The 15,004-nt window shown below is 44.7% G+C and overlaps 1 protein-coding gene across 1 annotated transcript in view; it reads left to right on the forward strand.

The window, feature by feature from the left end:
• The first annotated feature begins 7,381 nt into the window (after positions 1–7,381).
• The window catches only part of Agrp (agouti related neuropeptide), a 12,094-nt gene continuing 4,471 nt past the window's right edge, over positions 7,382–15,004 (forward strand). Inside the window, exon 1 of the mRNA XM_028768695.1 lies at positions 7,382–7,565. The gene's annotated coding sequence lies outside the window, so the exon portion shown is untranslated. The remainder of the gene's footprint in view (positions 7,566–15,004) is intronic.

Consider the following 15,004-nt stretch of genomic DNA (forward strand, 5'->3'; position numbering starts at 1 on the left):
GAGGGCCTCAGCACTAAACAGAAGGAGGAGAAAGAGAAAGAAGAGTCAGGAGTGGTGGAACAGGCCTGTAATCACAGCATTTAGGAAGTGGAGGGAGGAGAGTCAAGAGTTCAAGGTCATGCTTGGCTATAGAGGAAATCTGGAAATACATACATACATACATACATACATACATACATACATACATACATACAAAAAGAAGATAAACTCTTGCCGGACGGTGGTGGCGCACGCCTTTAATCCCAGCACTTGGGAGGCAGAGGCAGGCGGATTTCTGAGTTCGTGGCCAGCCTGGTCTACAGAGTGAGTTCCAGGACAGCCAGGACTATACAGAGAAACCCTGTCTCGAAAAAACAAAACAAAACAAAAAAAAAGAGACAGAATTCCAGATGAAGAAAAGCTTAAATCCAGGCATGATGGTTCACACCTTTAATCCCAGGAAACAGGCTTGCAGATCTCTGAGTTCAAAGTCAATCTACAGAGCAAGATCCAAAGTTTAGGCAGTGAGGGAGTTGGTAAAGGGAAGCTAATGATAATGTAATAGAACAAGGGGACCATGTTCCAGCTCCTGCAAGCAGCAGACTAGGCAGCCTCGGGCATTCGTCTCTGGCTTTATAGTCGTGAGGAGAAGGAGACTACTGGGACAATGGATGCTGATTAGCTGGAGTGAAGAAATTAGTGATAGTGGCTCACAACCATCTGTAATGGAATCTGATACCCTCTTCTGGAGTGTCTGAAGACAGCTACAGTGTACTCACATATATAAAATAAATGAATCTTAGAAGAAGAGGAAGAGGGAGAGGAGACCAGCATCACTGAGGTGAAATCTTTTGGGAAGTATTTTCTGGAAGCATAAATAAGCTGTGTTTCAGAGTTAGCCAAGGTCGAACCTCTTGCTGTGGCTGGACTTGGTAATGTGTAAGAGTCACCCAGGTGGTACTGGTTTTGAAGGCATGAAGAGGTCATGGAGAGCAGCTGAGGCTTGGCACTGTGAGAAGCCATGGAAGGCCATTGGTGAAAGTGCAGCCTCAGTTGCAGGACTGAAGGGGTCATGCAAAGGAGTTGAGGCTTGGCACCATGATGAGAGCCTATGAGAGGCTATTGGTGAAGCCTAGCTGCAGCAGAAGACCCTAGTGTATTGGAGATGCCAGCACCATGGCATGGTCACCAAGAACAGCAGCAGCAGTGGAGTGGATCAACCTGAGCTTAGAGTGCCGCAGTGGGCAAAGCTGGAGAAGTGAAGCAAAACCCCAAGATTTTTGAGATGCCAGGGCCATGGCGGCCTGAACTGAAACTTACTATGTAGATCAGGTTGGCCTCAAACTCATGAAGATCTACTTGTGTCTGCCTCCCAGTTTCTCAGAGCTCAGGATTGAACCAAGGTTCAGTGCTACGCAAACACTCCACTAGCCGAGCCACATCCCAGTGTTCACCTCCAACTTCTTCACAGTGAGGGCCTAAACTCACCATTACTTTACCCTCAGCCTGCCTTGTGTTGAGAGGACAGTAACACAGCATTACAGCCATCTAACAGAGTTTTGTTGTTGTTGTATTATATAAAAATTTAAACACATAGTCGGGTCGGGTGTAATGACACATAATTTTCAGTATTCAAAACTCTGTCTCAAAAACAAAAGAATTCAGCATGATGGTGTGTGCTAATAATCCCAGTACTGAAGGTATGGAGGCAGGAGGATTGCTGCAAGTTTAAGACCAACCTGCTCTACAAATTGAGTTCCAGGCCACACTGACAACAAAATAGAAATGAATAAATAGATTTTTATTAACTGAGTGTGTTGGTGTGTGCTAGCAGTCTCAGGTGCTAAACAGACTCAGGCAAAATAATGGATTTCTTTTTTTCTTTTCCTTTCTCTCTTTCTCTCTTTCCCTTCCCTCCCTCAGTCTCTCTTTTTTTCTTTAAAGCAATGTCTGTCTACGTAGTTCTGGCTATCCTGGAGCTCATTTTGTAGACCAGGCTGGCTTTGGAAATAACAGAGATCTTCCTGCCTCTGTTTCCCAAGTTCTGGGTTCTAACCTGTGTGCTACCACACCAGCCTCCCTCCAGGATTTCAAGGCCAGTAGGGACAGCATAGAAAGTCTTCTTGCTGGACTGTGGTGGCACACTTGGGAGACACACTCCTCCCAAGGCGGGTCTTTGTGATGGAGGCCAGCTTCATCTACAGAGGGAGTTCCAGGACAGTCAGGGGCTACACAGAGAATCCACGTCTGGATAAAAGACATTTCTGTTTTATTTCTGTTTGTTTGACAAGTTAAGAAGTTTCTTAGTTTTATATAAAAAACAGAATGTTGAAAGAAAATTATAACCTTCCTAAAAATCTTCTTCATCTTGTGCCAGCCATGGTAGCCTACAACCCCAGGAAAACATGTTGATCTGCATCATTCAACAGACCATCAACTGCTACACCAGATTGTGGGCCAGTCTCAGAGAAGCCCAGAGAAGGAGGCTTGAGCGCTCTATATAATTCTGGAAAGTTGATCAGCTATTATGTCTGTTGGAGATCAGGTGGCACCTCCTGTACCCATGTGATATGTACAGATGAAAGCTCAGTAGGAATGCCTCTCTGTGTAGTCCAAAGATACTGTTCCAGGCCCATTCCTCCTAGGAGCAAGGGAGACAGGGTCACAGAGGAGCAGAGAATATTCCTTTTTATACTAGGGTGGGTATGGTGACTGGGAAGGATGGTAAGGCCTGAAATAAGGAAAGCAAAGAAAAGCATTGAAGGAACTTGCCCACATGGAAAACTAGCTAGAGCTTTCCATCAGGAGGGCCTCTGTGTCCCTGCACAGGTTGAAGTTAACACAGAGTTCAGAACTCCCTGGGTTCGGGATTTCCGTGTGTATCTACCCAGATATTTCAATTGCAAATCAAAAGGTTCCACTCTTTCACTATAATAAATGTGGATTTATGTACAGGAGAGTTTTTTTTTTTTTTTTTGGTTTTGATTTTTTTCGAGACAGGGTTTCTCTGTGTAGCCCTGGCTGTCCTGGAACTCACTCTGTAGACCAGGCTGGCCTTGAACTCTCGAACTCAGAAATCCGACTGCCTCTACCTCCCAAGTACTGGGATTAAAGGCGTGCGCCACCACCACCCAGCTTGCAGGAGACTTTCAAGATGAAAACTGGCCTCCTCTGATGGTCTGCTGTGCTGCATTGAGTCCTGGAACTGGTGTCACTTTGCCTTCTGGCTTCATGACATGAAGGTTCATTCACATTAATGGTTTTCTTTTTCCTTTTTTTTTCCCCATTTTGTTTTGCTTTTGGTTTTAGAGAAAGTGTTTCTTGGTGTAGCCTTGGCTGACATTGTTTTCACTGCTAAGGAATACTTGTTGACAGTGCTGGACAGGAGCAGATAATAAAAGTTAATGTTTTTCTTCTTGCTGTGACCAGATACCTGATTTAAAAAAAAAAAAAAAAGAAGAACAGAACAATGTGAGAAAGGAAGGATTATTTTGACTGATGAAGTCACAGCCCACCACAGCCAGGAAGGCAAGGCTGTGGAGTGTTGGTCACATCAAATGCTCAGCCAAGTTTAGGGGTAGAGGGCGTCGTCTGGTGATTCTTATCCTCTCACACTCTTTTATCCGGATAGAGACCCCAGTCCATGGAACAGTACTGCCCACATTCAGGGCAAAGTCTTTCCCTTCTTAATTAAATCTCTTTGGCAACATCTTGGAAGGCTCAGCCAAAGGCATGTATCCTAGGTGATCTTAGATCCAATCAGGTTGATAGTGAAGATTAACCATTATGCCACTGGATGCCAGATTTCTTCCTTGGCTCATGCTTCTATGTACTAGGTAGGCATGAATGGGTGTGTCTTCTTCATCCTGACTCCTGTTCCCATTTTCCAGACTGAGTATTTTATCACCTCACTGCTACAGTCCAAAGGCTCTCAGATACTAAGTCCCATTTAAGGGCAGGATTCCTCTCACCATATAGTCTGAAGGCTCCCCCTGTTTCTGTCTGCCTCGTGCAATCGATTTATTTAGGGAGAAAATCTTCCCAGAAAAGGAGTGAAAGAAGCAGAAGAGGGGTCTAGGGTGGCTTAGTAGTTAGATGTGCTTTGCATGCAATCATGAGAACCGGAGTTTAGATTTCAGCACCTTCATAACAAGCAACAAGCTGGGTATCTTGCAAACATCTACAACTCCAACTCTAAGGGATCCAGTGTCTCCTTCTGACTTCTGCATGCACAGACATCCATGCCCACACCCACACATATGGACAGAAACAATTATACAGACAATGTACACATGAGTAAAAGAAATAGAAAGAAGCCAGGCAGTGGTGGTGCACGCCTTTAATCCCAGCACTTGGGAGGCAGAGGCAGGTGGATTTCTGAGTTTGAGGCCAGCCTGGTCTACAGAGTGAGTTCCAGGACAGCCAGGGCTATACAGAGAAACCCTGTCTCGAAAAACAAAAAACCAAAAAACAAAAAACAAAAAAGAAAGAAAGAGGGCTGGAGAGATGGCTCAGTGGTTAAGAGCACTGACTGCACTTCCAGAGGTCCTGAGTTCAAATCCCAGCAACCACATGGTGGCTCACAATCATCTGTAATGAGATCTGATGCCCTCTTCTGGTGTGTCTGAAGACAGCTACAGTGTACTCATATATAATAAACAAATAAATCTTAAAAAAAAGAAAGAAAGAAAGAAAAGAAAGAAAGAAAGAAAGAAGAAAAGAAAGAAAGAAAGAAAGGAAGAAGAAATAGAAGCGTGAGTGAGGAATTTCTGGGGACAGAAGTAGTCTCATTTGGAGGCTAATTCCAGTTAGACATCACAGGGATCTAGAATTACACCCCATAGTTGGTTCCACCATGAAGTAAGAAAGTTGGCCTTATGGTTTGTGTTCTCCCCCTGGGACTATTATCCAAGCAAGAAGGGGCTCATTAAGCTAACCAAAATTCTACAAAGAATGGGCAGCTGAAAGATGCTAGCTTTGTCAATATCTGAAGTCTGGACAGTGGTGCTGTAATCCTGTACTGATTGTGGAGGTAGGATGGAGAAGATGTGCCCAGATTTTCTCTGTGCACTCACACACAGACACACACACACAGACATATACACTCAGGGTTTTTTTGTTTTTTGTTTTTGTTTTTTTCTGAACACTGGCTGCTTACAACCTGTGGAGGGACTGGGTTCTGTGGGATAAAATAATAGATATACTTTTTTTTTCCTTTCCCCATACAAGGAGTCAGTTCCTGCCTTTGGGTTCCTTCCTTGACTTTCCTGGATGATGGACTATAAGCTGTAAAATGAAATAAACCTTTCCCTCCCCAAACTGCTTTTTTTTATCATAGCAGTAGAAATTCTTTTTTTTTTTTTTTTTTGGTTTTTTGAGACAGGGTTTCTCTGTGTAGTCGTGGCTGTCCTGGAACTCACTCTGTAGACCAGGCTGGCCTTGAACTCAGAAATCCGCCTGCCTCTGCCTCCCAAGTGCTGGGGTTAAAGGCGTGCGCCACCACCGCCCGGCCAGCAGTAGAAATTCTAAGATGGGTTCTTGGATGAGCTAGGAACCCCAAATCTTCACACTTTAAAATGCCATGGCTTTCCTTAGGCCTTTCTCCCCAAAGCCCCAGAAAAAGGAATCATGTTCGTCCCTCTTGAACATACCAACAGCTTTTGCGGGAGCCTTGGGAAGAGGGACTCTTATCTCAGTATCACCTACCCCCGGTCCTCTTTGCATACTGCCTTAAAGGATCTGCCTGTTTTCATCCAAAAGGATTTAAGCTTTACTAGTCACTGGGAAACTGGGGAGACACTGACCCCACAGTGCCCCAAACAGCCCTAGTAACAGGTACCAAATGGCACTTGAGGCTGGATCAGGAACAGCTGCTGCTGGCACTGCTCCAACTGAGTGTTTGTCACCTGATGATATCTTGATGGGACTGGAGCACAGATAAGAAAGAGCCTGCCAAACCCAGGATGGGATTAGCTAGTGTGGAGGCTCGTATGACTCAGGGACAACCTCACCTTCTTTTCACCAGAAAAGAGACAAATGAGACAAACCATTGTAGATCCTTCATTTTTGGTGAGGACACAGCAGACCCTGCTGTTCTCAAATTGATCACTCTTGCATCCTTGCTTACTACCTTGTCACCTATGTTTGATTTAGGCTTAAACTGGCTTAAACAGGATCATGTGGTCACGATCTTGACAGTGAAACTCAACTAAGTACACAGCTCTTGACAAAACCATGACCTGTCTGTTCCCTACAGGTCAAGGTATAAAGTCTCTGATACTGTCAGGTGATCGTGAGGAGGACTTGGTGAAGAGAAAACTCCTTTAACGGTAGATCCCAGGCACGGAAGCCCTCAGGCTTTAGGCCAGAGCGTACGTGTTACTGTGAGGAACGGGAGGAAAGGGGCAGGCTGCTAAACAGGAAGCAGAGGCCTAAGGAATTATGTTTAGAAAGGATCAGGTAAGATTCTAAAACCAGCACTGATTTATTTCCAAAAATGTCACAAACCTTGCATTCACTCAGCTGGCAGAGTGCAGATACTGGAGCGTCTGAGTGACAAAGGCCTATCCCTGTTGTTCAACAAGGTGACACTGTGTACTAGACCATCTTCGGATTAGAGATCCTTTAGATCTTGCCCTAGTGTTGCGGCTTGTGATGGCTATTCTTGGTGGTCAAGTTGACTACATCTGGAATTAACTAAAACCCTCCAAATAGATGGCATGCCTGTGATGGATTTCTGCTTAATTTGAAGTGAGAAGATACATTTCTAATCCAGATCTTCAAGGTAGGAAGACACACCTTTGATCCAGATCTAATCTGGGTCATAGCTGCTGCTGGAAGCCTATATAAGGACATGGAAGAAGGAAGCGTCTGCTCTCTGCCTGTTTGCTCTCCTTTTGCTAGCAAATCCGTTCCTTCACTAGCATTGGAGTCTACATCTTTAGGATTCCAGTGTCTACTGAAGACCAGCAGAGACATCCGGTCTCATAGACTGAGCAACTACTAGATTCTTAGATATTTCCATTCATAGTCAGCATGGTTGGATTATGTGGACCACAGCCTGTAAATCATTCTAATAAATCACACACACACACACACACACACACACACGCACACACACACACACGCACACGCGCACACACGCACATGAACTCGCACACACACATATATGGAGAGAGATTCATTCTATAAATTCTTTCACTCTAGAGAACCCTGACTAATATACTGTTCTTCCTTTAACACGGAGGACCTCAGGCAAGGGAGGGGATTCGAGCAGGCCCAGGCAGCAGAAGGAATCTGGTCCAGTTCCCTTGACACCTGGTTTTGTGCTGAGTCATGTAAACTTTTCTATAAACTGAGACTATCATTGCCTTGGCTGCCAGGCTCAGAGAAGGTCATCAGGGCTTTGTTCCTTCTTGTCTATGGTTATTCCCCTGTCCTAGACCTTCCAGTACTGATGGGAAAAGTTGACCAAATCCACCCCCTCCCAAAGAATGGACTGGGCATAAGAGATGTCATCTTTAACCTTTGCAGCACTCCAGGCTATATAACAAAATCTGTGGGAAGGGACTTTGGACAACACAGTGGTGCGTTTGGGGTGGGGGCAAGGGCTATGATGGAGTTTTAACTGTATCTGGAACCTCCCTGATGGGCCATAACCCTTCCCATTTTATTCCTTTTCTAGATTGCCCCAGAGATGTGCTAGGCTATGTCGTAAGGGGAAGAAGGCATTTTGTGTGCTAGCATTCACTCTGGCTGTGAAGGTGTCTTCTGATTTCTAACAATATAGCCCTGTCCTACTCTGAGGGCAGATCTGCCCTGCTGGGTTCTAGGGGAGCTTGGCAAAGATGTCAGAGCAAATACCCTTGAATTCTATTCTTTAAAGAGCTATCAGTAGCACAAGTTGCATATGTTGTCGTTGTGTGACATTAAAGGAGTTTGGAGAGTTGAGTCCTAGCATCCAGACTTCGGATGAAGGCTCCACACGAAGACAAGGGGAGTTGGTGATATAGGGATGCGGGAGATTGTGGGAAAAGGAAGTAAAAGAGTCCCCCCTCCCCTCAAAAAAGATCTATAAGGTAGACTCAAGGCTTCGAGAAATTTGCTGCCCATGGAATTCCAGAAAGCAGCCATCCCCTATCATGTCCTGGAGCACAAAGGTTGGCAAAACAGACGTTCTGGATTTTTTTTTTTTTCCAAAGTTTAAAAAAAAAAAAAAAACAGTTTACACAAAAAGCAGTTTATGGACCTGGCTTCACCAGGCCCCTCACCTTCCCATGCCACAACTACAAAAACTGATTCTCAGACCTTGTGTGATGGGGTGTTCTCCTGTACCCCTTGGATACTGAGCCACTCATTGCTTAGTAACGCCAACCTCTCAGACCAATAAAACTCTGCTCCAGCCATTTTGAGGCAAAATGGAGCCTTTATCCCTTCATTTCCTGTCACTGTCATTTTTTTTTTTTTTTTTTTTGGTTTTTCGAGACAAGGTTTCTCTGTGTAGCCCTGGCTGTCCTGGAACTCACTCTGTAGACCAGGCTGGCCTTGAACTCTCGAACTCAGAAATCCGCCTGCCTCTGCCTCCCAAGTGCTGGGATTAAAGGCGTGCGCCACCACCGCCCGGTGACTGTCATTTTCTTACAGTTACTTCAGAAGCATTGATGGGTTGAAAGAGGCAGGGCATTAACATAGGAATCCCCAGGCTATTCACGGAGTACAGGCAACCGGCATATGGCATCCAGACCCCGAAAGGTCTAGCTTCTGTGGGCTTCTCTCTGACCTTGGTTCAACCCTGCAAGTTTGAATGTGGGGCTGGCCTGTGGTCAGGTGGTCTTGGGTGGACTATAAGGACCATATATATATGATATATTATAAAATATATATATATATATATTCACTGATTATGCACAGAAACTGTCCATAGTCACTGAGGTGGATGGCTCCCTTAATTGAGAAAGAAGGAGGACCTTTCTGGACTGTCAAGGCTGAGTTATGCCCTGCTGAGCATCTCTAAGGACTCATGGAGACCAAGGAGCTCCAAGAGACTGAAATTCCTTATGTTCCAGCCTTTCATGAACTTCATTTGCAGGCTTTTTTAAGTCCTAAGGATCTGTGGGCATCTCTGTATCAGGCACAGGCACATAGTAGGCACGCAGGGGTATTGGATGCAGATATTCTTCTGCCTGTGATAGCTGCAGCTGCCTCTCCTTGCTCATTGGCACCTGGTCTTACTTGGGGAAGTTGCTAAGGTTTAGAGTTACAAAGTAGAATGAGGCTTCTCAAAGCTCAGACACATCAAAGTCTGTTATAACTGGGGCAATTGGTGAGGGCTGAGAGATAGATAGCTCAGTTAGTGTTTGCTCTACACCCACAAGAAACTGAATCTGATCCTCAGCCCCCACATAAAAAGCCAGGCACACTGGCTTATGTTTATAATCCCTAGAGTTCTCTGGTCAGCTAGCCTACTCTAACTGATGAGACCAGCATTCCGGGGAAAGACTCCGTCTCAAACAACCAGACAGCTCAGCTCCTAATGAAAGACATCTGATGTTGATTTTTGGCTTTGACATACATGTGCACACCAGACACACACACACACACACACACACACCACACACACACACTGGAAGTGGAGCCCAGTTCTAGAAATCTGCTCAGGGCTAGACTGAAACCCTCACACTTTCTTGGGCTGTTGCCATCATTGTGAGTACCACCGTCAGAGCTCTATATTCTTAGACACACTGAAACAGGCGCTCTTGATATGCTCCCCTCTCCAGGAGAGTAACTCTTAAGCTGTAGGGATGCAGCTCTCTCCTCCTTTCTCTTTATTGAAGCAGTAAGAGACTCCACCTTCAAGGGTTAAGGGAAGGGTCTCAGGAGCTTTGAGTCTTCCTTGCCAGTTCTAAGGAGTAGGCCTCAGTATGCTTAAGATAACCAGTGGGACTTCTTCAGCTGTTACTTGGTTTCAGGGAGGGTAAAAAAAAAAAAAAAAGGCTGACTTCTATTTGCTCCTGAAGCCAGGATGCTAAGGTGTATGGCATGGAGGTTGGGACCACTGGGTTTCCATTGTGAACTGTGCAGAAGTTGTTCCTTTTGAGAGGTTCCCTTCATCTTCAGAAACCCCACTTTAACACCTTGCCAGGGAGCCCAAGCTTTGTCAGCGGTTTCATCATAGTCTCAACCATCGTAAATGTACCCCTATTTGACACAGCAATGCCTTGGGGCATCTGAGGACCTTGGTATATTTGGGCACTGTTCCAAACAAAACTGGGAACAGGAATCGGGAATGCAACCATCTGTATCTGCCCCACTGTTTATAAATTCAAGAGGTGTTCTGTTAAGTCTCAATTGAAACCAGTCCTGCCCCTGTAGTCTTTGAGGTATATGCAGCAGTATTTTTATGGCTTAAGATTATTTGAATCAAGCTTTTAGCTTATTGAAGCTGATGTTAACCCACTGGTTTTGTTTCCCTAATAGTGCTTTTTTTTTCCCCCAGTGCTGCTGCTGGAGCTGAACCTAAGGTTTCCTGTATGCAGGACAAGGAAGGGCTCTACCACTAAACTACATAAGCTATATTCTTCACCTGTGTTCTGTCTTTTGTCTTTATTTATTTTAAAAAAATATTTATTTATCTTACATACATGAGTGCTCTATCTGCATGTACACCTGCATACCAAAAGAGGGCATCAGACCACATTATAGATGGTTGTGAACCACCATGTTGAAAATTGGTGGTTCACAACCACTGGAAATTGAACTCAGGACCTCTGGAAGAGCACACAGTGCCCTCAACCTTTGAGCCATATCTCCAGGCCCTTGTTTTTGTTTTTGTTTTGAGACAAGGTTTCTCTGTGTAACAGCTCTGGCTGTCCTGGCATTTGCTCTATAGACCAGAACTCACAGAGATCCACCTCCCTCAGCGCTGGGATCTAAGGCGAGCATCACAACACCAAGGTCTTTTTGTTTTTGAGATAGGGTTTCACTAAGTTGATCTTGAACTTGCAACCCAACTGGCCAGGTTTTGTGAGTTCCAGGGATCAAACTCTGAAGGTCTGGCTAATGCAGCAAGTGTTTTGTCCCAGTGATCCATCTTGCTGGTCCCAGGTTTTTCTATTGAAAGACTTTTGCAAGTCTTTGGTCATCCTAGAAGTTTTCTTTAAATCCAGTGAGAGAGAACAGCCTCAGCATTCTCCTAATGGGCAGATCGGGACAACTTTGGGGGATAAGAGTACTTTACAGTACCCTACTTCACAGAGATGACCTGTCATTTAGGCACTGTATTGTTTTATGAGCCTCTAGTAAGAAAAGACAGAACAACTCTGTGGCCCCAGGTCACAAATCCTGCACCCAGAACTCACCAAATATCTCTGAGAACATTGGGGTGGTTCCTGATCTGTAGAATCACCAACACAGCTAGGCATGTTTCTGAAATGCCAGCACCTGACGGGCTGACGCTGGGAGTTGAGGCCTGGGATAGTTTGGTCATGTAGTGAGACTGTCTCAAATACAAAATCAAAGACTGGGCATGGTGGCACATGCTTTTAACCCCAACACTCAAGAGGCAGAGGTAAGTGGATCTTTGTGAGTTTAAGACTAGCCTGGTCAACATAATGAGTTCTAGGCTAGCCTAAACTACACTGTACCAACCTGTATCAAAAGTCAACAACCTCAGAGAAATGGTAGTAGTGAAAGTGCTTTTCCACTATACTAAAATACATGAAGCAGGACATTTATGGGGGAATAAGTTTAGCTGGGAACGATGGTGCAACTATAATATTAGTACTCGGGAGGTAGAGGCAGGAGGATCAGGACTTCCAAACAGCAGTCACTACCTGAGGCCTGGTAGTTGATGACTACTGGAGAGAGTTACTTCTTTTCAGGAGTGTCACATGCATGCAGGCAGCATCAATTTGGACTCTGGGTTATTTTTTTAAAAGAATGGTTTGAGGGGGACTTGTTAGGGAGGATCTAGTGGGGCTCCAAGGGGGAATAACGGTGGATATGATCAAGACACGTTGCATATGTGTATGAAATTCTCAAAAAATAAATAAAAATTCTATTACAAAACAAAAGGCTAGGCTGGCCAAATGGCTCAGAGGTTAAGAGGTTCTGAGTTCAATTCCCAGCAACCACATGGTGGCTCATGACCGTCTAAAATGGGATCTGGTGCCCTCGTCTGGCTGGCAAGCAGAACACTGTATACATAAGTCTTAAAAAAAACCAAACCAAACCAAACCAAACCAAACCAAACCAAACCAAACCAAACCAAACCAAACCAACCAAACAAAAAACACTACCACAACAAAACACCATCAACAAAATCAAAACAAAACAAACTTAGCTTATAGTTTTAAACGCAAACCACAGACCTGGGACAGGTCCAGTCCTGTGCCACACAGGACAAATCACAGTCCAGTGGCAGATGGCTCGAGTGTGAACTGGCCACTTCACCTCTCCAATACACAGCAGAGAGCTGGGTAGAACCAGGCACTCGCTTCTTTTATAAGGACCCTTTGGCAAGAGCTTACAGGGTCTCAGAAGGTAGTCCCTCAATGACCTAAGGGCCAACCAGGTTCTTTTTTAAAAAAAATGTTTATTTTATTTATATGAGTACACTATAGCTGTCTTCAGACACACATCAGAAGAGTGCATCAGATCCCTTTTCAGATGGTTGTGAGCCACCATGTGGTTGCTGGGAACTGAACTCAGGACTATCTGGAAGAGCAGTCAGTGCTCTAAACCACTGAGCCATCTCTTCAGCCGCAACTAGGTCCTTCTTAAAGCTCCCACCACCTCTCAGTACTGCCCTCTGAAGGTTAGCCTTTAATCACAAGAACCTGAGCATGAAGGAAAGCAGGACTTGTTAGAAACACAAAAGATTCTAACTGTAATGAATCCAAATTGAATTGAGGCTGGCTGTGGTGGCATACACAAGAGCATATACAGCTCTTGGGAGGCTGAGGGGCAGGCAGATCTCTGTGAGTTCAAGGCCAACTAGAGCTATATAGTGAGACCTTGTCTCAAACGATAAATAGAGCCAGGTGTGCTGGTGCATGATCTTAATTCTAGCATTTAGGAAGCAGAGGCAGGAGAATCTCTGCAAGTTTGGGGTCAACCTGTTCTACACAGTGAGTTTCAGGACAATCAGGGCTACACAGAGACTCTGTCTCTAAATAAATAAATATAAATAAAATCGAGTTAAATCAAAGATTGCTTATTTGCAAAAAAATCAATATAGGTAGAGCCTGGGGAGATGTCTCAATGGATGGAGCACTTGCAGAACAAGCGTGAGGACCAGAGTTTAGATGCCATGTTCTCATGACAGCCTACCTGTAATTTCAGTGCTTGGAAGGCAGAGACGTGGGATCCGCGGAGCAAGCTGACTAGCCCAGCTAGTGTGTGGGTGAGCTCTCCCATCAACTGAGAGCCTCTGCCTCAATGAATAAGGTGCAGAGCGATCAGGGAGGAGTTCAACCTGGGACCTCCATGGGCACATTCACACCTGCACACACAGAAATGTATATATCTTTTTATCTAATTACGTATAGATATATGTATACATAGAGAATGATCACAAGAAACTCAAGCCTGTTTAGGGACACACTGGAAGGCAAAGGGGATTGGAGTGGGAAAGGGTGTAAACATGTTTATTTCTTCCTCTGGACTCTCTCCACTTGTATTTATTGATGGGATGAGTCATACTGGAGTCTGTGGCAGGTTGTCTGAGCCCACGCACACTCCCAGAAGTTGTAAAGTGTGGTGATGACTATAGATGTTTCCTGACGACTCACGACTCACTAGCTGAACCATGGAGGATGGCTGGCTTTTCAGTTCCAGTTGAAATTAAGTCAACTGGGCCGGGCAGTGGTGGCGCAGACCTTTAATCCCAGCATTTGGGAGGCAGAGGAAGGTGAATTTCTGAGTTCGAGGTCAGCCTGGTCTACTGAGTGAGTTTCAGGACAGCCAGAGATACACAGAGAAACCCTGTCTCAAAAAAACAAAACAAAGAAAACAAAACAGAAATTAAATCAACTGATTATTTATTGGGCTGGGCCTTTGGGCAGGAACCAGGTTTGAGGCAGAGCACATTAAGGAGTGCTAACTAGACGGAGTGGCAAAGTGTGTCGATTATAAATCCAAGGAATTTATCCTGTCCCGACACTCCTAAACTCCTACTCAAGTTTCATGACCAAAGAAAGGTTTCCTTTCTTAGGAAACCTTTCCTAACCAACTTCCTGCTCACTGTCAGTTGAGGTGGGTGCCTGAACTGGCCCAACAGGCCCTTGAATAATTCTTCTATCAAGGGACTTAGCATGTTGGTTTGTTTTAAGAGAAGTTCTATGTAATCATGGCTGTCCTGGAACTCACAGAGATCTGCCTGCCTCTGCCTCTTGTGTTCTGGAGTTAAAGGCATACCCTGACCTTAGCTGTTTGTAAAAATCAGCATTTTATAATGTAGCCTAGGCTGGCCTCTAAGTCGTGACCCCATTCCCACTTGCTGGGATGGTAGGCATGTGCCACCACACATGACTATGTCACTGGTTTTTTTTCTTTTTTTAATTTAACATAACTAGTGAAACTATGTTCTACCCATCTTGTTCCCTCATGTCCTATTTTATACAGTCACTTTTTCTGAATATAGTTACAATTTTTTTTTTTTGGTTTTTTTGTTTGTTCTTCGAGACAGGGTTTCTCTGTGTAGCACTGGCTGTTCTGGAACTCACTCTGCAGACCAGGCTAGCCTCGAACTCAGAAATCTGCCTGCCTCTGCCTCACAAGTGCTGGGATTGGGCTTTTTGATTTTTTTAAGACAAGATTTTTTTCTACGTAGCCCTTGCTGTCCTGGAACTTGCTTTTTAGACCAGACTGGCTTCAAACTCAGAGATCCAACTGCCTCTGCTTCTCAAAGTGCTGGTATTAAAGATGAATGCCACCATCACCTGGCTGGCCACTTGTTCTTAAGGTTTATTTATTTATTCATTTTATATATGTGAATACATTGTTGCTGTCTTCAGACACACCAGAA

The sequence above is a fragment of the Grammomys surdaster genome, unplaced genomic scaffold, assembly GCF_004785775.1.
Source record: "Grammomys surdaster isolate TR1022 unplaced genomic scaffold, NIH_TR_1.0 187, whole genome shotgun sequence".
Lineage (NCBI taxonomy): Eukaryota > Metazoa > Chordata > Mammalia > Rodentia > Muridae > Grammomys > Grammomys surdaster.